The sequence below is a fragment of the Periplaneta americana genome, chromosome 3 (assembly GCF_040183065.1).
Source record: "Periplaneta americana isolate PAMFEO1 chromosome 3, P.americana_PAMFEO1_priV1, whole genome shotgun sequence".
In the NCBI taxonomy this organism is placed as follows: Eukaryota; Metazoa; Arthropoda; class Insecta; order Blattodea; family Blattidae; genus Periplaneta; species Periplaneta americana.
Window position 1 is genome coordinate 171,799,935 of NC_091119.1, and position 22,879 is coordinate 171,822,813.

Here is a 22,879-nt window from a genome sequence, read left to right on the forward strand (position 1 = left end):
CATAACATTTAAAACTTAAAAAAAAAAAAATTAAATGTGCTTAAATGCGACAGGCTCATGTCAGTAGATTTACTGGCGTGTAAAAGAACTCCTGCGGGACAAAATTCCGGCACATCCGGCGACGCTGATATAACCTCTGCAGTTGCGAGCGTCGTTAAATAAAACATAGCTTTAACTTTAAAACTTTTAAAACTGCATTGTTTAAAAATGTATGTCAGTTTCAAAGAACTCATTTATTGAGTAAAGTGGGTTTTTAATTAACCAACTGTACAATTTTGTTTTATAAATTTGAACAGGAAGAAGTTGAATGTTTATAGGGAGCTTATTAAATAATTTGATTCCAATCAACTTATAGTATTTTTTGTCACACTAAGTCTACAAAGTGGATAATCTAATAATTGCCTAATCCTCGTTGTATGATTGTGTACCTCACTTCTCATATTAAAATCTTGCAAATGTTCTTTCATAAACACTAGAACATCATAATTGTACAGATTTATGACGGTCTGAATACCTGTCTGTATGAACAGAGGTCTACAGTGTGTTCTAATTTTTGAAGCTGTCAGTATTCTAATAACTTTCTTTTGAATTAATAAAATGTCTGTCATATCACTAGAATTTCCCCACAAAATAAGTCCATATCTGAATACACTTTGAAAAAAGGCAAAGTATGCATTTCGAACATATTCAAAACTAACAATGTTCATCAATTTTTTTAACAAATAGGTTACAGAAGATAACTTAATGCATACATACCTAATATGTGATTTCCAAGACAGAAAACGTTACTGATAAACCATGCATAAGCGATGGTTGAATAAGTAGACATAGGAATTGCTTCGCAGTAGTTAGACACACGAAACCGCCACTTAGTGTTTTATTTACAGAAAAAATGGCCGCCTTTTAACAGCTGTTCGTATCGATTGTCATTTTATGATGGCTGCCTTGTAACCACAGAAAACAAAACAAAGATCACAGAATAATTAGAATAATATTGCTATAGCTGTACTCTTTCATCAAAATATAAAGTGGTAATCGATCAGGCCCAGTTGTACTATCAATACTTAACGCGGCACACTAGCGCATTTTATAGAGAATCTCAGATATTCTGTTACTTTTACCAAGCTGTAAACTGGCTACGGCTTAACGAACGTAGAAATTTTGATTCTCTTGTTCTCCTTTTCCAAGTTCTTCACACTTCTACGCCTACCTACCTTGCCTCCCGTTTCGGTTACCTGTCATCATATCATAATCTCTTCACACGCACGCAAAATAGCCGCATACTAGCCATACCAACACATAAGACATCATCGTATTCATCATCATACACAATCTCGCTCTCGCGCTTGTGGAATACTCTACCCAGTGACATCAGAGACTGTCGGAATTTAGTAGCGTTCAAAAGCAAGCTTATTAAGCATTTTCTTACTGCGTAGAGTAGGTTTAATTTGTACTTAATCAATAAAAGAAATACTTCTCTCTTTTTAACTTTTACAATAAACTGTCTAACTTTTATTAATCAGTTAATCTTCTAGTACTTTGATTTTATTGTATCTGTAAATTTAATATTAATTGTAATTATAATTGTAATTGTATTCTTAATATTGTAGTTGTAATCCCCTGGTAGAGGGGAAGAGAAGGCCTGTTGGCCTTACCTCTACCAGGTTAAATAAATAAAATAATAACGAATCTATGACGTAGCTGTGTAAGAGTTGTATTGTTATACACGACGTATTTAGTGATTATTTATTAGTCAGGAATTTATACAAGCTTTATAAATGAGCTATTCGTTATGTAAATATAAGATAGTTAAACGTCTGTATAAGAGTTCTATTAGTAAGACCAAAAGTCCATTATGTAATAAGAATAAGAATAAAAACGTTCAAAATTGATAAAAGCAAAGCCTCAGTCTGCAAGTAAGAAATATTATAGGCTACACTAAATTTATCGTATTAACGGAACGTCAGCTATACCGGAAGTTGAATGGACGGAAGATTTCACAGAATTGTGGTATAGCTAATGAAAAATCTTAAGAAACTCAAGCAAGAAAAGAAATGAAAGTAGTAGATAAAATAGAAATGGATAAACAAAAAGAAATAATGACATTCTGTAAAAATAAAAACGCACTAGCCATGATGAATTAAAAATAGAACATTTAAAATATGGAGAATTTATTTTTTAATTAAGGTTCTTTCATATACTTAATATATGTTGGGAAGATATCATGTACCTTCCTCATGGAAGAACGGAAAGATAATACCCATAGGAAAATAGGAATATATATGGAAATTATAGAGGTATAAGTCTCCTCAATGCTGCCTACAAGATTATGCAAAAGTTATCGCCAGAAGCATACAAACTATAGTAGAAACAAAAATAATGAAGGAACCAAATGGATTTAGCAAAGACATATCATGTACAGATGGAGTATTTACAATGCAACAGATAATAGAAAAGAGACAAGAAAGGAACTTAGAAACTCCTCTGTTATCTTTAGCGTTGAAAAGGCCTTCGATTGAGTCCTTAGAGGAAAATGATGGATGATTTTAGCACAAAAAGGATACCCCAAACAGCTATTAGAAGTTCTTAAAATTCTATGTTATGATACAACCAACTATATTAATATACCAACATTGAAAACAAGGCATTTTAAAATAGATCGAGAGGTCATACAAGGATGCTCGTTGTCACCTGTCCTATTTAACATTTCTTTAGACACCCTCTTATCTGAATGGAAGAATTCTATTAGTGACGAAGGAATACTTATCGGACCGGATATGAAAATAAAATATTTTTGCAGATGATGTGGTGTCGATGGAAACCTCAGAAAACGATATTCGTACAAAAGATGATCCATAAATTTCACTCAATAATAAAAAAACTACAATTTTAACATATATGTTAAAGATACCTAAATAGTGGCTTTCTGGAGCAGATACTCAGTTAGGTTAAAAATACAAATAGAAAATTCATCTTGAATCTTGCGTAAACTACTTTTAACACTTAAATACAAATGATAGATAAAATGGCAAACTTATTAGTGTTACCGTAATTATATAAACGTGTGTGGCTTTCAGCTGTTTCGGTGTATACTGTACATCATCATCAGAGCCTACTAGATCGTGGCGTCATTTTGATATCGCTGCATGTTATGTTCAACACGAAAATACACCCCTACTTTTACTTTTACCCTAAATCATGTAATAAAAAAGGACAACATACAAAACTATACCAAATTTCTAGGACTTTTTATAGACTCCAGTTTAACATGGGAAATACATATCGAATATATATGCACAAAATTATCAAGAGTTACATACTTATTAAAGAAATTAGTGAGTTGTGTTTCTCAAAATTATTTAAGATGTGCCTACTTCTCGTTCTTTCAGTCGATAATTAGGTATGCCTTAATTTTCTGGGGAAATGGTACCAAAATTGAGAGCGTCTTGATTTTGCAAAAGAAAGCCATTAGAATTCTATGTCAATCAAACTATCTTGAACATTGTCGACCTCTTTTCAAACAATCACAGATATTAACTGTCATAAATGTATATACATATACGACCTAGTCCTTTACACTCGACAAAATATAGACAATTACTCATTAATACCCAATATACATGATCATGAAATTAGAAATAGTGAACAAATTAATATTCCATACTGTAGATTACATAAAACTAGTACAAATTTTTGTGTCATGGAGATTAAATTATACAATAAGCTTCCCAGTCAATATTTTAAGTTACCACCAATAGATTCAAAGCTAGGTTTTATAATTGGCTTTTAATTAATCCTTTCTACTCTGCAGATGAGTTTCTTAACATAAATTCATACGAAATTGTTTTTTAATAAATAAAGTTATTTAGATTAGTTACAATTATTACATAAGAGTGAAGTGTTTTCATTAATTTTAGAGTTTCAAAATGTTTTGTGTTTTCATTCTAATTAAACTTTATTGTTTTCAATTATATGTGTATTTTCAAATGTATGTTTTTTTTTGTGACGAAGCCTATCACTGTATGTTTAATGGCTTAATAAATTGAATTGAATTGAATTGAATACAACAGGCAGCGATATCAAGATTACGTCATGGTCTATTAGACTCTGATGATGGTGTACAGTATACACCGAAACAGCTGTAAGCCACACACACTTATATAATTAACACTAGTAAGTCTGCCATTTTGTCTATCATTAGAAAATTCAATCATTGAGCAGATAACTCACTTCCAATACTTAGCATGTGATATTACCAACCTAGAAAACAAACAGAAAAATTACAAGCAATATGTGTAACCATACAAAGAATCCTTGGGGAAAAAGACAAGAAAGGAAACAAAGTTAGTTTGTAAAAGGAAATTTAACCTAATAATAGAAAATCATTATAAACCACTAGCATATGTAGTCATTTGGAGAAAAATGCTTAGGTTCCATCTTTATGGTATTACGTAAGCGGATCCCGACTATAGAAATATTCCAGCCGGTTGATCTTTTTGTCCACCGTTGCACATACTCGTAGAACTGAATTCGTCTGCATTTTGCTGTTCATTACGATGGTTTATTACAGGTATACGCGATATTTCATTAGCCTTTAGAAAAGTTTATATCTACTACCTGCAGTTGAGTTTAATTTCCAATTTGAATTTAGATCATTTTTTGTGGAAGAAGCACTTTTAGTGATTTATTTCATATAACAGAATGGATTTTAAGCTTGCTATGAATGATATGTATGTGTTAGGATATGTTATCCCTTCGCAAAACGACGCTTTTAGCAGATTTTCAGGAATTTAAGTTCCCTATTGCAGCTGGCTTAACAAATGTGAATCGCACGGCTATAGAGTTTGATCGTGTGGCATATCCCGCATTTGCTCTGTCGGATGTAATTGGTAGTTCCACATTATGACTTTTTTATTTTATTATTTAAAGAAGACCTATGTAGGCATGAGGTCATGTTTTTTAAAGAGGCAATACATAAAACAAAAGCAGTCTAGTAAACTAAAAAACGTGAATATACTGAAGGAATAATGGTACACTGATGTTGAAAGGTATTTGAACTACTATTTTATGATCGTGTAAGCGAACTTCCCACCCACGGGATAAGTCAGAACCAAAAATATAAGAAATTGACAAACTTTGAAATAGAATAAGTAAGTATTTGGGAGAATGTCAATGTAGATTAAGTATAGATTATTCTCATAATTGACATTATGAGCGGTTTTCCTCTAAATCTAATGTTTTTATGCGATCATTAGTGGGGGATGAACTTTTCAATTTTATACTGTAATGCGGGTATATTTATGTACTATTGGCGACATTGACTATTACCTTCGTCATCGATTCATAGAAGTAATAATTAAAGAAACGACATTTACACGAACAAGTTATCGAAAACTATCGATTAGTGAGGTCAGATACCTTTGAATGTCAGTGTACTATGCGAGCAAGCGTTCTCATATCGGCGAAATACTGAACTAAACTTCTTACGTCACTTTTGACAGTCTCGGCGCATGTAACATTAGACTAACGAACCTACAGAAGATGAAATGCGAGAGATGGGAATTTAGTATGGGTTATTATTTTTAATAACCATATAATAATAATAATGATAATAATAATAATAATATATTCATACCAAGTAGGTCTGTATGTTATATCTTTTTTAATTACACTTACCTGAATATAGAGTTGAATTGTAATCACAACGCAACACAACTGAAGTATGTATTGATATTAATATTAAACCCGTATTACTAATTAATTATTAATTCACAAACCTAAGCACTTTAATTTCGTCCACACCTGTGGAGTAGCGGTTAATGTGTCTGGCCGCGAAACCAGGTGGCCCGGGTTCGATTCCCAGTTGGGCCAAGTTATCTGGTTGAGGTTTTTTCCGGGTTTTCCCTCAACCCAGTATGAGCAAATGATGGGTAAATAAATATGGAAATAAAAGTCGTAAATATGATATTCAATGTCACGATATTTTTATTTGTTTTACTTGAGAGGGAGAGAGAGAGAAATTTAAAGAGACATAAATTGTGCGGCCTTAATTAAGGATGACAACCAGGATCCGGAAATTAATAGCAAATAATATAATTAATTAAAGATGAATATTGTTGTAAAGTAAATTGTAATAGTATAATTAATCACTGTTAATATCAGTTATAATATAAAATCTTAAAAGGTAACTTTGAAATTAAATTTATAAATAAAAGATTTTAGTTAAAGTTAACATATGGTACATCCTTGATCAAGACCTTCTGAGTAGTATAAATGAAAATTGTATAATTTGCAAGGAATCTTTTAAGTATTTAGGCGATGATTTTTTGAGTTTCAAAAGATGATATTGATAATTGTTTAAAAAAATTCTACGTAAATTTTGGTAAAAAATCCCGAGCACCAAAAAGTAAACCTGTTACTAACCAATTGAAAAGAGTGATGTTATACTTGACGTTAAGGTAGGGAATACAAAGCCCTTAACCTGATGAACAGGCGCATCCCAAAGATGAAGAAGTACCTTCGATCCTAGCCAGCGAAGTGAGAACATCTGTAACAGAGTTAAAGTCAGGCAAGAGCCCAGGAGAGGATGGCATCCTTAATGAACTGTTGAAACTCGGCGCCGACGAACTCATACCACCAATGACAGAGATATTTAACAAGATTCTGCAAAGTGAAGTTATACCTGAAGAATGGACTAAGAATACAATAATTCTTTTACATAAGAAAGGCAAAAGAGACAATATAGACAACTACAGGCCCATCAGTCTCATGTCCAGCATGTATAAAGTGTTTTCGAAAATAATATTGCGCAGGATCACTAGAACTCTGGAAGAAAATCAACCTCCGGAGCAAGCTGGATTTCGTTCTGGATATTCAACGGCGGACCACATTCAGACAGTGACGCAGATCATGGAAAAAGTCGAGGAACACAATTTAAAACTGTATATAGCCTTTGTGGATTATGCAAAAGCTTTCGATTCGATAGGACATATTAGTGTTTTAAAAGCACTCAAGAATCAGGGTGTTCCAAACAAATATATTAGATTGCTTGGCGTGCTATACCAAAAAAACACTACAGAAGTGAAACTGGATACAGAAGGAGCACCATTGAACATACAGCGAGGGGTGAGACAAGGAGATCCCTTGTCACCGAAGATCTTCAATTGTGTATTGGAGGAGGTCTTTCGCAAGCTAACTTGGGGTCGCAAGCACGGCATATGTATCGACGGAAGAAAACTGACCAATCTACTCTTCGCTGATGATGTGGTTCTGTTTGCCAGATCCAGGAAAAGATTGGGAGAGATCCTAAACGAATTGTGCGAAGAAAGCATGGCAGTGGGCCTAAAAATCAACACCAGCAAAACCAAAGTACTGACAAATGACGCAGAAGGGCAGATGATCGTCAACAATGCGAATATCGAATTTGTCACGCAACACTTACCTTGGCCAGACCATATCATTACAGAACAGCATGGATAAAGAAATTGATAGACGAATAGCATCGGCATGGAGAAAGTTTTGGAGTCTGTCCTTCATCCTAATGGACAAGAGCCAGAAATTGTAGAATAAGAGGCAGATCTACAACAGCTGCATTGCACCTGTACTTCTGTATGGGGCGCAATCCTGGTCACTCACCAAGAAACAGGCATTAAAATTATGAAGATGCCAAAGAAGAATGGAAAGGAAAATACTCAGAATAAGCCTGAAGGACAGAATCAGAAACGAAGAAGTACGGCGACGAAGCGGCGTGGAGGACGTGGTCACACTCGCTAATAGGATGAAATGGCGCTGGGGAGGACACGTGGTACGAATGCAACCTACCAGATGGGCACACACGGCGACACTGTGGGATCCAAGAATTGGCTGGAGAAACCGTGGACGACCGAGGACCAGATGGGGGGGACGAGTTCAAGTTGCAGCTAGGAGGACTGTGGACCAGAATAGGACGCCAAAGAACACGGTGGAAGGAAGCAGTCAACCAACTTTGAGCGGGAGCAAAAACCAGTGCTAGTGAAATTGTGGACAAAGAACTAGGAATGTAAATAGACCATCAGGTCGGCTCTTCTGATGGTCAAGACTCGAGCAACCCCTGCCCAAGCAGGAGGCCTTGCCCCACTGAGGATTTACGACTTTTATTATTATTATTATTATTATTATTATTATTATTATTATTATTATTATTATTAACCTGATGAGCTTGTTTCAAATCTCTCTCCATGCATATAGTTAGCCTTTTGTTGTTGTTTGTTTAATGCTATTATATCTGCTCTTCTGTGAGGGTCATCTTTTTTTTATTGGGTTATTTTACGACGCTTTATCAACATCTAGGTTATTTAGCGTCTGAATGAAATGAAGGTGATAATGCCTGTGAAATGAGTCCGGGGTCCAGCACCGAAAGTTACCCAGCAAGGGTCATCTTCAGACGTGCAGTGGACCTCTTCTTGAACTTTCCAACCCTTGTTCCGAAGAAGACAGGCGACAACTCCGCGGACTCTACGGTGCCTGTTACGCAATAACTTTTTTTCCGACAGAAGTCGAATACGTGGCAGTCAACGTTTATTTTGGAACGTAAAATTTCAAATCTTTTCAACCGGTTACATTGTGATTAATAGGTTAGCGTTTATGTAAATTTATTAGTCTAACTAGTAGTAATGAGTTATCCTGCCAAAATTTGAAAATAGACTTGGCAAAAGCTTCCAGAATAATCATATCTCCGGATATTGTTTGTGGTTTGGGCCCTAGAGTCTGTACGCACTCTGCAAGCTTATCGTTATAATGTAACAGTGATCTTATTTTTATGAAAACATTTTAACACCGTTTCACTGATTCAGAATTCTCCTCTCGTTTGATGAACTCAATGCTGCTAGTTATTAATTTTCAAGCTGAACAGCATTTCAGTTTCATAATAGTATTATCTACAACTATAATCTTCTCTGTAAGCTGGCGTACACCCGGATTATGATGACTTTCCATTTGTATGATCGCGCTGATATCACTAGAACCTTCTAATTATTATCTTTCTTCTGTGATCACCTTCAAATATAATTGAATTATTGTCCCAAGTCTGCAGAAGTTGCCTTTAAATCAACTTACAGCAGTGTCACGTCTCATTACAAGAGAGCTCATTGAGACATCTTAATTATCAACAAATAAAATACGAGTAGAACAAGCAACGGGCTAGGCAAAGTTCTCGCTTATTTATCCTAAGCGTTCCGTAACGAAATAAGACAGCTTCGACGAAGAAATAAGACTTTGTTCCTGCTGGTCTTAATTTAAATTTTCTTCTCTCCGAACTCCAGACGAAAACGTAGAAGAACTTTCAGCTATATATCTGTAATATCCGTATTATTAATTCCTCGTATACCGCGATAATGTAAGCAGAAAGTTTTCTACAGTTCAGTCCAAACCACATTTCTCTCGGGAAATAGAAAAGATGTAAGTTAAAGATTCTTACAACCTCACTGTAACAAAAATGTATTCTAAGACATGTTTATGACCGCAAAGTTTTAAGATCATAAACTGAAATAAAATTGAAGTTCATAAATTTGTTTTACAACTAGACATAAGAAAGTCAGAGGTTTCTAAACTCATTTCCAAATAAAATGTCATTATAAAATATTCAATTTACATGGTTATGTGTAACACCTATAATTATTTCAATGTCATAAGAGAAAATATTGTAGGGATGAAAAAAATATATACACAGTGAGTCGTAAGTAATGTCATTCCTTTCAGGGGGTTATTCTTTGAGATAATTCAAACGAAAAAAAAAATACTACATTTCTGTTCGTGTTTGCTTCCTTTTCGAGATTGTTAAGAAATGTACAGAGATTATACAGGCTGTTTAAAAAAGTATCGCATATTTTTACAGGCGATAGCATTGGTCGAAACTAGAAACAAAGTTCTTATAATCACGTGTCCGGAAACAAATATCTGCTGAGATATGGGGCATGCTGTATTGTGGCTTAGCAATACCCACCTGTTTTTTACATAGACACTACAGAAGGAGCTCTATGTGGTTACCACGCTTTGTTACACATGCTTAAAATCTTCTTCATAGTGAATCACGAACTTTTGCGACCACACCTGGCTGTTGTAGGATTTGCTCACGTGCATTGAATACAAGCTCCTGTAACGTTTGTACGTTGTCGATGGTTGTGGCATACACCAGTGTCTTTAAATGTCCCCATAGCCAGAAATCCAAAGGATTTAGGTCAGGTGATCGGGGAGACCATGCTACTGGACATCCTCGACCAATCCATCACCCATTAAACCTACGAGTTAGGTATTGTCGCACGAAGCGTAGAAAATTTGGTGGTGCCTCGTCGTGCATAAACATCACTGAATACTGTACGTACTTACTAACACAAGTAAAATGATACAGGGGAGAGTCGAGTAGTATCGGACATCGGGTAATATCAGACAGTGAGTTCCTTTCATCTACCACACGATGATAGTACCTGATTGACATGGTTACGTTTCTATGATGTCGCATAGAGAAACGTAACCATGTCATTCAGGTACTACCATATGGTGGTACATGAAAGAAACGCACTGTCTGATACTACCCGACTCTCCCCTACTCCATAGTATCATGGACCTTTGTTTACTACTACATTCTCTGTTTACTTCTCTTGAGGGATGCTATCCACTCTCAAAACATGCACCATTGTTTTGTGTTTTTAAACTAATGACTACCATGGGCCACAATACAGCTCTTAACAGATATTTGTTTCCGAACACATCTTTATAGTAACTTTTTTTCAAGTTTCGACCAATGCTACCTCTTTGAAAAATATACGACACTTTTTCTAACACCCTGCATAATTCGTATCAACAACTGTTCTAATAATAAATAGAATATATTAAAATATTAGGAATTAAATGTAATTATTATAAAAACGTGTTCTCTCGGAATGATATGTTAATATTTGTGAGTTTTATACATTAAAAAACTTAGAAAAAATAAAAAAAGCTTTCATAACTAATATTTTTTAAAATAATATAAAGTGTAAATAAAATATTTGTTTGCAGGGAAATGTCACTTTAGGTATTGGTAACACTTGTGTAAAGTTTTAGGTGTTAGGTTTATTGGTTTAGCAAATTTTTAGAAAAAGGTACATCATTTTTTATTTTTTCTTAAATGAAAAATTAAAGAAAACTATTGGAAAAAAAAAGTCGAATGTAAGGAAAATCCTGTTTTAAACTAATATTCCAAGGTCCTAGGTCCAAAAATGTGAAAGTTAAGTTATAGGCAATTCATTAACATAACGTTAGTTCTCATCCTTCTCCCCTTAAAGAACCTTTTAAGACGTTTTGACACAAAATAAGCATGAGAGATTATTAAATAAGCTCTACACAATCAAAGATTTTCTCAGGATAGGGATCAATGGCGGGCTTATGTGAGGGCGGCAATAAACCTCCGGGTTCCTTAAAAGCCAATAAGTAGTAATACACAACCAAAATAAACAAAATATATAAAATCGATACTTTTTAACTATTATTTTTATTTATTTATTTATTTATTTATTTATTTATTTATTTATTTATTTATTTATTTATTTATTTATTTATTTATTTATTTATTTAATTTATGTAAGCACTACAGGTTGCCATTGACAAAGAGTACCATGATACAATAAATAGAGTAAATGCCTTGAGGCTTAGTGATACATTGTTTTTAGAGTGAAAAATAACAATTTGAATTAGATTGAAACACGAAGTAACGTCACGAAGATTCGAATTAAAGTCACGGTCCATATGTATGATGCCTGAAAATAGCTATTGATGCTTTGAGTGTTGCAATTGTTGGATCTCTTAAAATATCTTTATGCAGGCCAAAAGATTTGCAGAAGTCCACAACGAACCGGAGTATGGAACCACGGGCTCCTGTCATTAGTCCCGTAATGACGATGGATTCCAGATGGTATTTGTTCTTATAAAAACTGATGGAAGGTTCATATAATATTCCTTTTTTCCTCGTGTACTTCTTCTGGCTGGTGTTCATGCGATTCGAATCTCGCAGTAGGGTCTATGATGTAATCTTCAAGAGAGGGGAGGTTTAAATGCAATTATGTCGATTCTTCGATTACTGCCCTCACTGGATATGCCGTGTACTTCTTCATATACTGAATAACCTTTGTTCCTTAAGGCAGTTGCTATTATAGATCTTACTGTATGATGCCGCGTATTTCGTAGAAGTTCACCGTGTGGACATGCCCCCAGGACATGGGCAAGGGTTTCAACCTCCCTTTCGCAACATCGACAGATGTTACTGCCGGAAGACCTGTTAGGTACACTACGCCCAACTGACACGTTCGCATTCATCTTGATTGCTCCCCTCCATCCACTACAGGAAAGACCCTTGTGATTCCGGATTCACTTATTGGCCGGGGAATATTATTGGTATAAGAGCACATACCTACAACCTATCCTTAAATAATTGAGGCGGTCCGCTATACCACTCTTAGCATTTGAAATCATTTGTGGTGTTAACCTGTGCAACCACTTTAGCAGCCCTTTGGTGACTCAGTGGTACCGATGTAGACGGAATCTGCGGTATATATGTGTGAGTAATTGGCGGGAATATTCGCACGTATATTGGAAAGTTGTGGTCATGTGAGACCGCTACATAGTAGTGATGGCTTATCTGGTATTTTATAACTTCCATTTCAAATAATTGAGGTGTAACCTTTCAAGTTAATTTTACAGACCAACTGGATAGATATTCCTGGTTATCATGTAAAATAGGACAAAATTTAAAATTCGGAATTCATCCTCAGTGGTCTAGCAATTGCAACGCTGGCCTTTGAGTTTGAGGTTTGTGCTTTCAAATCGGCTGAAGTCCATGGATTTTAATGGGACATAAAATAGTCAGTATGGCTCTCTGCGAGAGGGAAATAAAGCTGAGAGTACGAGTTGCATGTTGCTGTTATTTGTCAAGGAATTAAAGACATTAAAAGTTGTTCTCTATTTGTCTTGGTATATAAACCAATTAAAGAGTGTGATCTCAAAAATCGTTCAGTCCATTTCTCCGTTTTCATGATTTATACATAGGGTAAGGGGGTACATTTTCGAACACAGTACAATTCTGAACGCACTAAGATTTTTTAACATTTGCGAGTTTCAAATGTTCGTAACGCTGCTTGAGTTATATAGCGTCGATAATCAGTCTTCTATAAGTTTATCTCCTAAAAAGCTGTGTTGTAAAGTGTTACTACTGCGTGTTCAGTTCAAAGTGTGTCATGGCTAGCTGTATGACGTCATGTGGCTAGCTGATGAGCCTAGAGAATTCAATCTTCCTACACCTCCGCAGAGGCGTATTACCTATGTGCCAGAGAAGTTACCTGGCAAGTACGGCGTTCATTCAGAAGAGTACTTACCGATACGTACCGCAACGCCGGTAGTGGCAGGAATGTGAACTGTTTGGAAACACGTACTGAGATGAGTTTTTTCCTTACTGTCGGGATATGGGGAGAGGGTTAAGACGATTACTTACGTACAGTATTTGTTGACATTAACTTGGACGGTCAACATGGACACGGAGCATTTGATTTGTATTGTGGAATGTTGCCTTACTCAACCGATGATAACAAATACCCTGCGTACGACTTGCCCGCGCAAAACACAGTTCGAAAGAGGTTATAGTAGCACACAGACCATACAGACCGCCATCTGTTGCTACGACGTTCAAGTTATACCGTAGGCCCTACACGTTCTCAAGTTCAGATTGAACGCCTTGATTAATAGGCAACTTCTCTGACATAAAAGCTGAAACTCGCTTCAAATCGCTGACTCACAACAGTGACGTCATGACACTTTGAAATGAACGCCCAGTATATACCACAAATAAATCATTTTTCTAATAAAGGTAAACACTTTAGCTACAGTAAGTTCTGTTATAAAATGGCTCGTTGTTTTCCGTTGTGGTGTTTATTACAATGATAAATATTGGTTTGTATCTGACTGTAACCTATTCTATGGTCTTCATTACACATGTCACATGCACACCAGTGCTATCTGTGAACAGTTTAGAAAATTATTTAGTCATTTCTCAAGAATAACCGAGTACAATTTCGAACATTATTCAGGTACAATTCTGAACGCTAAGAGTACAATTTCGAACAGTTGTTTGTAACCATTCTAACTACGTCATGTCTGTTTGTTGGAATTTTAGATACCACGAAGGAAAATAGAAAAGGAAAAACGCCTGAAATGGGATTCTAATGCTATGGAAAAGACTATCAAAAATGTAATTTCAGGCGATATTTCGTTGAAATGAAAGTAGCATCCGCGTTGTATCACCTTCCACTGAGCGCTCTACATGATAGAGTAAACAAGGAAAAGGAAAAACAGTCTGGTGTTACAGGGAAGATTGAACATCCCACCGCACTGTCTAGAGACATGGAAAAGGCTTTGGTAAATAGCTTCTGTACTTAGCAGTTAGAGAGTTAGGTCTTACCCCCCTTGCAGATTAAACGTGCTGCTTTTGATTTGGCCGTGGCCAGTCAGAGTTCCTCAGGAAATTCACAAAATGGTCCTTCTGATTCTCCAGGAAATGTAGTTAGTACCATTCTTAACTCACCCGGGAAAAAAAGTTTGTTTACGTAAAAGAAAACTGTTCACTTCACTCCACCTTATGTACTTCGCAAGAGCATATCAACGAGATACGATCTAAGAAATCCTCTGCAGTTAATACTCGGCCTAAAGGAAAGTATAAATCTGCACCCAAAAGAAGAGTGAAACAAAGGGCAACATCGTCCGCTCCATAAAATGAAGACGAATGTGGCCTCTACCTACTGAATTATTATTGAAAGGAATCCATGTTGAAAGGGGAGTGGATCCGATGCTAGAAATGCGACGTGTGGTATCACGAAGTGTGCTTGGGTGCCAGAGGATTAAGCAGTTTTTTTGTGGCAAATGCCTTTGATCGAAATTGTACCTGATCTATTCACAATTGTACCCCTGTGGTACATTTTCGAACATTTACAAGTATGGACAATGTAAACTACCTTTATTCCTTATATTGTTGTGGAATGACAACTAGGTCTTGAACATTGTATTCACAATAAATTTAGAAATGTCTTAGGCTTATTTTGCCCACAAATGAAGAGTCCACTGCAAGAATGATGGATGTCATTTGGAATACATTTTGCAGGAGAAGCAATTGAAAGTTTGAAATGCTTAGCGCTCAAAGCTTAACTGTGATTTTCCGATCATTATTGGACAATGACTATCAGTGTTAATGCCATATAACTCTCTATGTACATTCTATATGTCTTAAGCTATGCATTGACAGTCTTGGTTCATTTTCAACAAGAAAGTGACATCCATCATTCTTGCAGTGGACTCTTCAAATACAAATATGTGTTTACTGTTCGAAATTGTACCCCCTTACTCTACACATGATTATGTTTGAGCCACTATCATTAAATTTGCTGGATAAATTTCGTGATGGACCCCGGACTCATTCCACCAGCTTTATCACCTTCATTTCATTCAGATGCTAAATAACCTGAGATGTTGATGCACCGTCGTAAAATAATCCAATAAAATAAACATAAAGAATTAAATTTTATCTTGTTTTCTTCCAAAACGACGGCAGGCCTTGTCTAAAAGGTTGTAATATTGTTCATGTTACTTGAAGATTTGCAGAGTCCATAGAATGGTAGTTACAAAAATTAGCCCAATCCTTTCATAAAAAATGGACTGAACGTGTTTTGGGATCCCTTTCTTCGATTGTATAAATTAGCCACTTACTTGTAACAATAACCTTTGCAGAAGAAAACGTCTTTAAATAATGTACTGCTGCTGATACCCTGGGATTATGGCTAGAAATCACGAAATTGACCAAATTTAGGGCTATGTTGTTGAAGTAGGTCTTTAAAACATACCAGTAAAATAAGCATGCAGACGTTGATTTAAATGTATATATCATTTGTGTAAATGCTTTACGGTTTTAAAAATAATTATGCAAATTTGATATTATTTTTACAGGTAATTGTTTTGTGAAGTGTAATCTACAGTAGAACCTCTATTATCCGTGGTAGTGAAGGGGGTGGATTGAACGGTTAATCGAAAAAATCGGGCAATCCGTACCATAAAAGATTTTCATAAATTAAATGCATAATACTTTAGCCTACAATTTTGCGATTTCCTTCATGGTCTTATATTTAACGTGCTTTGTAGTGGATCAGGAGGTCACTAAAGGTTCGGGTCCACACCTGTGGAGTAACGGTCAGAACGTCTGGCTGCGAAACCAGGTGGCCCGGGTTCGAATCCCGGTCGGGGCAAGTTACCTGGTTGAGGTTTTTTCCGGGGTTTTCCCTCAACCCAATACGAGCAAATGCTGGGTAACTTTCGGTGCTGGACCCCGGACTCATTTCACCGGCATTATCACCTTCATATCATTCAGACGCTAAATAACCTAGATGTTGATGCAGCGTCGTAAAATAACCCAATAAAAAAACTAAAAGTTCGGTTGTCAATGACGGCTTCTGTAAACCACGGGTTGTTGGTTGATTGTCTGTGGAAGTACAAGAATAGTAGAAGTCTCATGTTGGAGATTATACATCTTATCCTTATTTTTTATTAAATAGCTTTCATTTTGTAGTCGCGTACTTTGAAGCAACGTTAACCACTGTTTCTCCTTTCTCAAACATCTCAAATATTTGTAATTTTTCTTCGATAATCAACACAATACGTTTTCTTTTGACAATTGTGGAAGACATTTTGCATAGAAGTTATACATACAGCCACTCGAATATTAAGGATAAGATCTGAATGGTACACGGGTTTGTGGAAGTTCTTGAGGTAATTTCTTTGAAAGCAGGTAGTGACTATTTTACAAGTAACTATTTCTGTTGTCGACAGCGAAGCATTCCTACTATGTACGTATAAACTGTGTAAGGGTGAAAGTACTTTTGGAAAAGTACCTAGAAACATATTATACAGTACTTCAAATTTTTTCTCCAGCAAAAAAAAGCTAGGAAAAAAGTCGGATAATCCAACAATCGGTTAATAGGATGACGGATAATTGGGGTTCTACTGTATGTATATTAAGCATGAAAAGTTTTGCTCTTTTAACTGTTATAGTGGCTGAGATATAACAAAAAAAAATTGTCAATAAATTTTTTCAGGTCAATGTGCACCTCCCCCCTTAAGGCCAATTAAATTTATTCGAAATATTTCTAAAACACTTCGTTTTTTCCTTAGATTTTTCGAATTATTAACATAAATATACCCCATCCGGAATAATAATATGTATTAAATCTAGTGCTTGCTTTCCAAAAAGTACTTAAAATTCATATTATCAAAAAAGTGCTTTCCATACTACATTCCTTAAACAGCATTCGAAAATTTCTCCCGCTATCACTCAATAAAATACTAGTGGAAACTCTAGTAATGCCCCACTTTGATTATTGTGATTTTCTATTCACTGACCTCAATGTCAACCAGTCGCAAAGATTACAACGGGTTCATAATTCTTGTATTCGCTTCGTCTGCGATGTCCGTCGCGCTGACCACATTACCCCATCCTTCCCAACTCTAAACTGGCTACGGCTTAACGAACGTATAAATTTTCATTCCCTTGTTCTTCGTTTCCAAGTGCTTCACACCTCTACGCCTACCTACTTTGCCTCCCGTTTCAGTTACCTGTCATCATATCATAATCTCTTCACACGCACGCAAAATAGCCGCATACTAGTCATACCAACACATAAGACATCATCGTACAGTATTCATCATCGTACACAATCTCGCTCTCGCGCTTGTGGAATACCTTATCCAGTGACAACAGAGACTGTCGGAATTTAGTAGTGTTCAAAAACAAACTCAGTGGGCATTTTCTTACTGCATAGAATAGGTTTAATTTTTACTTCATTAATAAATAATTTTCTCTCTTCTTAATTTTTACAATAATCTGTCCAGCCTTTATTAATCAGTTAATGTTTTAGTACTTTGATTTTATTGTATTTGTAAATTTAGTATTAATTGTAATTATAATTGTAATTGTATTCTTAATATTGTAGTTGTAATTCCCTGTATATTGAATAAGCAGTCTTGGACAGCCGATGGTGGGTGGGCCTCCAGCTTGGGGGTTGGGCGAAGGGCTAACAACCCATCACCGTAAAAAACAGCTTGTTACGAAACCTAACAATAAGCCCATATGGGCGAATCCAGAAATGCATATAGAGTGTTAGATGGTAGGCCGGAGGGAAAAAGCCTTTGGGGAGGCCGAGACGTAGATGGGAAGATAATATTAAAATGGATTTGAGGGAGGTAGGATATGATGGTAGAGACTGGATTAATCTTGCTCAGGATAGGGAATGGCGGGCTTATGTGAGGGCGGCAATGAACCTCCGGGTTCCTTAAAACCAGTAAGTAGTAAGCAATACCCTGGTAGAGGGAAACAGAAGGCCTGGTGGCCTTATCTCTACCAGGTTAAAGAAATAAATAAATAAATAAATAAATAAAACATGCATTTCAATTAAAAATCAGAGTAATTTTTCCAAACATAATATATATTATGCCCGACCATGCCGAAATGTAGTAATTATACACCTGGTAGTAGCCCTTTAATGCACCTCATTAAAGTACAGCTATTCATTATAGTTCAGTTGTTCAGCCAATGAGAAATCACCATTGTACCATTATAAAACCGCAAGTATCCAATCGAAAGACAATTAACGAAACGTCACGGAGGCTGGAAATCCAATACTGTCGCAGAAGGTTATGTTCTATTATTATAATAATTAGCGTTAGGGTATATAATAGGCTATTCAAATAAATTAAATTTGTCATATCGTTTTTCAATTCTAAATAAATTTCCAGGTTACATTAATATTAATGTTCATGTTATTCTCTAGATTATATCAAGGTGAATGACATTCGTTCCTCGGAAAAAATCAATACTTTCGCGTCTGCGCACATCTCACAATTTAGAAGGTCAGTTCCGCTCTTCACTTAGATAACCATAACATGAATACTTATGAATAATTTCAAGTTAGAAATATGGTCGAGCATAAAAAGTCGTATGAAACTTGCCCATAATGGTAATTAAAACGCTCGTATGAAAATCATGAAACTCGCTTGCACTCGTTTCATAAACAAACATACTCGCGTCTTAATTGCTACCATTATAGGCTCGTTGCATAATGTACTATTGCTTCGTATAATTAAAAATTGAAACACTTAATAGTTGATGCATCGTCTTTAAATACGGAGCAAAAGTGCATGAAGTATGATTGGGTTTGAGCTTAAAACGAATTGATTTAATTTTAGAGTTGACTGAGTTCTTAAAATGCGGGCGGTTGAGCTCTGCGGCCACCCGCACAGCACGGAGGTGAAGCGGGCTGGCGGGAGGGGAAGGCGTGAGGTTGGAAGTGTTGATTGGTGTGCGGATGTGCCCGGGGTGACGAGTCCCCGGGCAGAGGGAAAGGAAAAGCCATGATCAATTATTTAGATGGGGTTCGTGAGTAAAATTACTGATACGAGATAATCATGCGGAATTGGAATTGAACGAAGATATTCCACTGCGCCACAGAGCGAAACAAGTTCCCGTCAATAATGAGGAAAAGCAGAAAAAAGTATAGTCTGCGCTTGTTTGAAAGACCTAGAATGTGTGTAATTAACGTTTATAAGAAGCATTTATCTTAAATACTAATTTATTCTGACCGCAAATGCAATTTGATGTTAAGTTCCTTACTTCTAACACGACCTCTTCTAGAGCGACTAATTCCTGTCCTTAATTGAAACGGTAGGGGTATGGATATATTCATTACTGCTTGGAATGAATTATGTACGGTACGTGTTCTGCTGAATTTCATTTTCACGATATCTACTCAGTTTATTACATACAACATTAGTACAAAAATGTCTCCGTTGCCATACAGAGATATAGACTAATGCAGTCCTTTTCTTAAAGTTCACATAGACACTTTGCACAAAAAATCCTGCTTTTTTTTTTTTTTACTTAATGTCAGTGATATGATTTTAGGAGACTAGACTAAACAATTTATGTTACAGAAAAGGGAAGATAAAGTTTTGCGGCCCAAGTGAATAATTTATTCAAAGAAAAAAATATAATTAAAGTTTTGGACAAAGCAAACTTAATTGCAAATTGACGTAGAGTGAAATTTACCTTTCGCGCCAAATCCAAATGTGGAGAATTATATATTTAACTTCAACCATTTATAAAACATGCTGTAGAGTACAGGACTACAGAAAAGGAAAAAAAATATTTTGTTTATTCTGCATTTTTTGGATGAACCACTTATAATACTAATAATAATAATAATACTTACTGGCTTTTAAGGAACCAGGAGATTCATTGCCGCCCTCACATAAGCTCGTCATCTGTCCCTATCCTGAGGAATATTAATCTAGTCTTTACCATCATATCCCTCCTCCCACAAATCCATTCTAATACCATCCTCCCACCTACATCTCGGCCTCCCCAAAGGTATTTTCCTTCCTGCCTCCTAACTAACACACTTGTATGCATTTCTGAATTCACCCATACGTGCTACATGCCTTGCCCATCTCAAACGTCTGCTTTACTGTTCCTAATTATTTCGGGTGAAGAATACAGTGTTTGGAGATCTGTGTTGTATAATTTTCTCCAATCTCCTGTAACTTCATCTCTCTTAGCCTCAAATATTTTCCTCAGCACTTATTCTCAAACACCCTTAACTCTGTTCCTCTCTCATAGTGAGGGTCGAAGTTTCACAACCATACAGAACAACCTGTAATATAACTGTTTTATAAATTCTAACTTTCAGTTTTTTTTTTTAGAGAAAACTGGATGAAATAAGCTTCTCAATCGAATAATAACAAGTATTTCCCATATTTATTCTGCATTTCATTTCTTCTCGAATATCATTTATATTTGTTACTGTTACTTCAAGATATTTGAATTTTTTCGACATCTTCGAAGGATAAATTTCCGAAATTTATATTTCCGTTTCTACAATGTTCTGGTCACGAAACATACTTTGTCTTTTCGGGATTTACTTCCAAACCTATATCTTTACTTGCTTCCAGTAAAATTCCCGTGTTTTCCCTAATAATATGTGGATTTTCTCCTAACATATTCACGTCATGGTCATCTGCAAAGACAAGCAGCTGATAAACTGCTTATAATTATAGATTTAAATCAATAATTTTAGTGTACAACGTAGCCATATGTTCAAACATTAATTTGGTACCTGAACTAAGTTCTTTCCATAATTGGAAGCCTATTTTTATGTTTCGAAAAGTTAAAAAAAATGTCAGAAAATACAATACAGAAGGAAACAAGTACAGTGGAAGCTCGTAAGTTCGACAGAAAGCAAGTTCGAGAGAAAGCAAGTTCGACATCCTATAGTTTGACTGCTTACGTAGGAGAATTGGAGAATTTGAATGGTAATTGGTTCTGTGTCTTGTATTGATACTTTTGTTAAAGGAAACCAGAGTATTTTATTGATTAGGACATCCATATTTAATCACTGATTTTAAATTAATGAACTCTTCCTTTTCTATTTGAGAAATGTGCCGTTTGTGAGACGGAACAGTCGAAACCCACTGTGGTACTAGAAGCGCATACACAAGTCTCGGGGCGGGCAGGAAATGCAAGTACAGTACTGTATTCGTTGATGGATAACCAATAAGAATTTGTATTCATTTCACCTGCCACACACACTACCCTTATTGGACTGAACTTTCAATTCTGTTTTGTCGAACTTAGGAGAGTCCATTGTACTTCGTAAAATACCAGTATCTGTAAAAGGGGGAGATATCCATAATTGGATAAGTATTTATTTTCCATTTATAAAGCAATTGATTATTTCTAAAATCGGGAGAGTTTCACAAAACATTTAGTACAATTTCCTGTACAATTGAAAGGTTTCTGCTAAATCGTGAGGAAACATTAATACACAATTTATTTATGTTGCCATGAGCATTTGATTTTACACAATATAAATGTCATTTCATTTCGTGTTCTGCTCAATGGCAGGTCATTCACTGCAAACCCAGCTTTCTCCAGTCTTTCCTATTTTCTGCCTTCCTCTTTGTTTCCTCATATGATCAATACATCTTAATCTCGTCTATCACCTGATATCTTCTTCTACCCCAAACTCTTCTCCCGTTCACCATTCCTTCCAGTGCATCCTTCAGTAGGCAGTTTTTTTCTCAGCCAGTGACCCAGCCAATTCCTTTCCCTCTTCCTGATCAGTTTCAGCATCATTCTTTCTTCACCCACTCTTTCCAACACAGCTCCATTTCTTATTCTGTCTGTCCACTTCACACTTTCATTCTTCTCCATATCCACATTTCAAATGCTTCTATTCGCTTCTCTTCACTTCGTCGTAATGTCCATGTTTCTTCCCCATACAATGCCACACTCCATACAAAGCACTTCACTAGTCTCTTCCATAGTTCTTTTTCCAGAAGTCCGCAGAAGATGCTCCTTTTTCTATTAAAAGCATTCTTTGCCATTACTATCCTCCTTTTGATTTCCTGGCAGCAGCTCATGTTACTGCTTATAGTACACCCCCAAGTAGAATATATATTAATTTATGTTAATTTATTACTGTCGGTTAAATTCATGTTTTCGTTCGTGGCGTATGTGGCAGACCGAATCAACAATTAACATAGCCTAAGTGAATTATAATTATGATGTATCGAAATGCATATGACATTCCCGTGCATAAATTCTGCGTCATCATATGATGAAAGATGAGCGGAACGGAGAAAAATTCTCTCCGGCACCGGGATTTGAACCCGGGTTTTCAGATCTACGTACTGACGCTCTATCCAATAAGCCACACCGGATTCCCATCCCGATGTCGGATTGAATCCTCTCAGTGTAAGTTCCACCTCTTGGATTCCCTCTAGT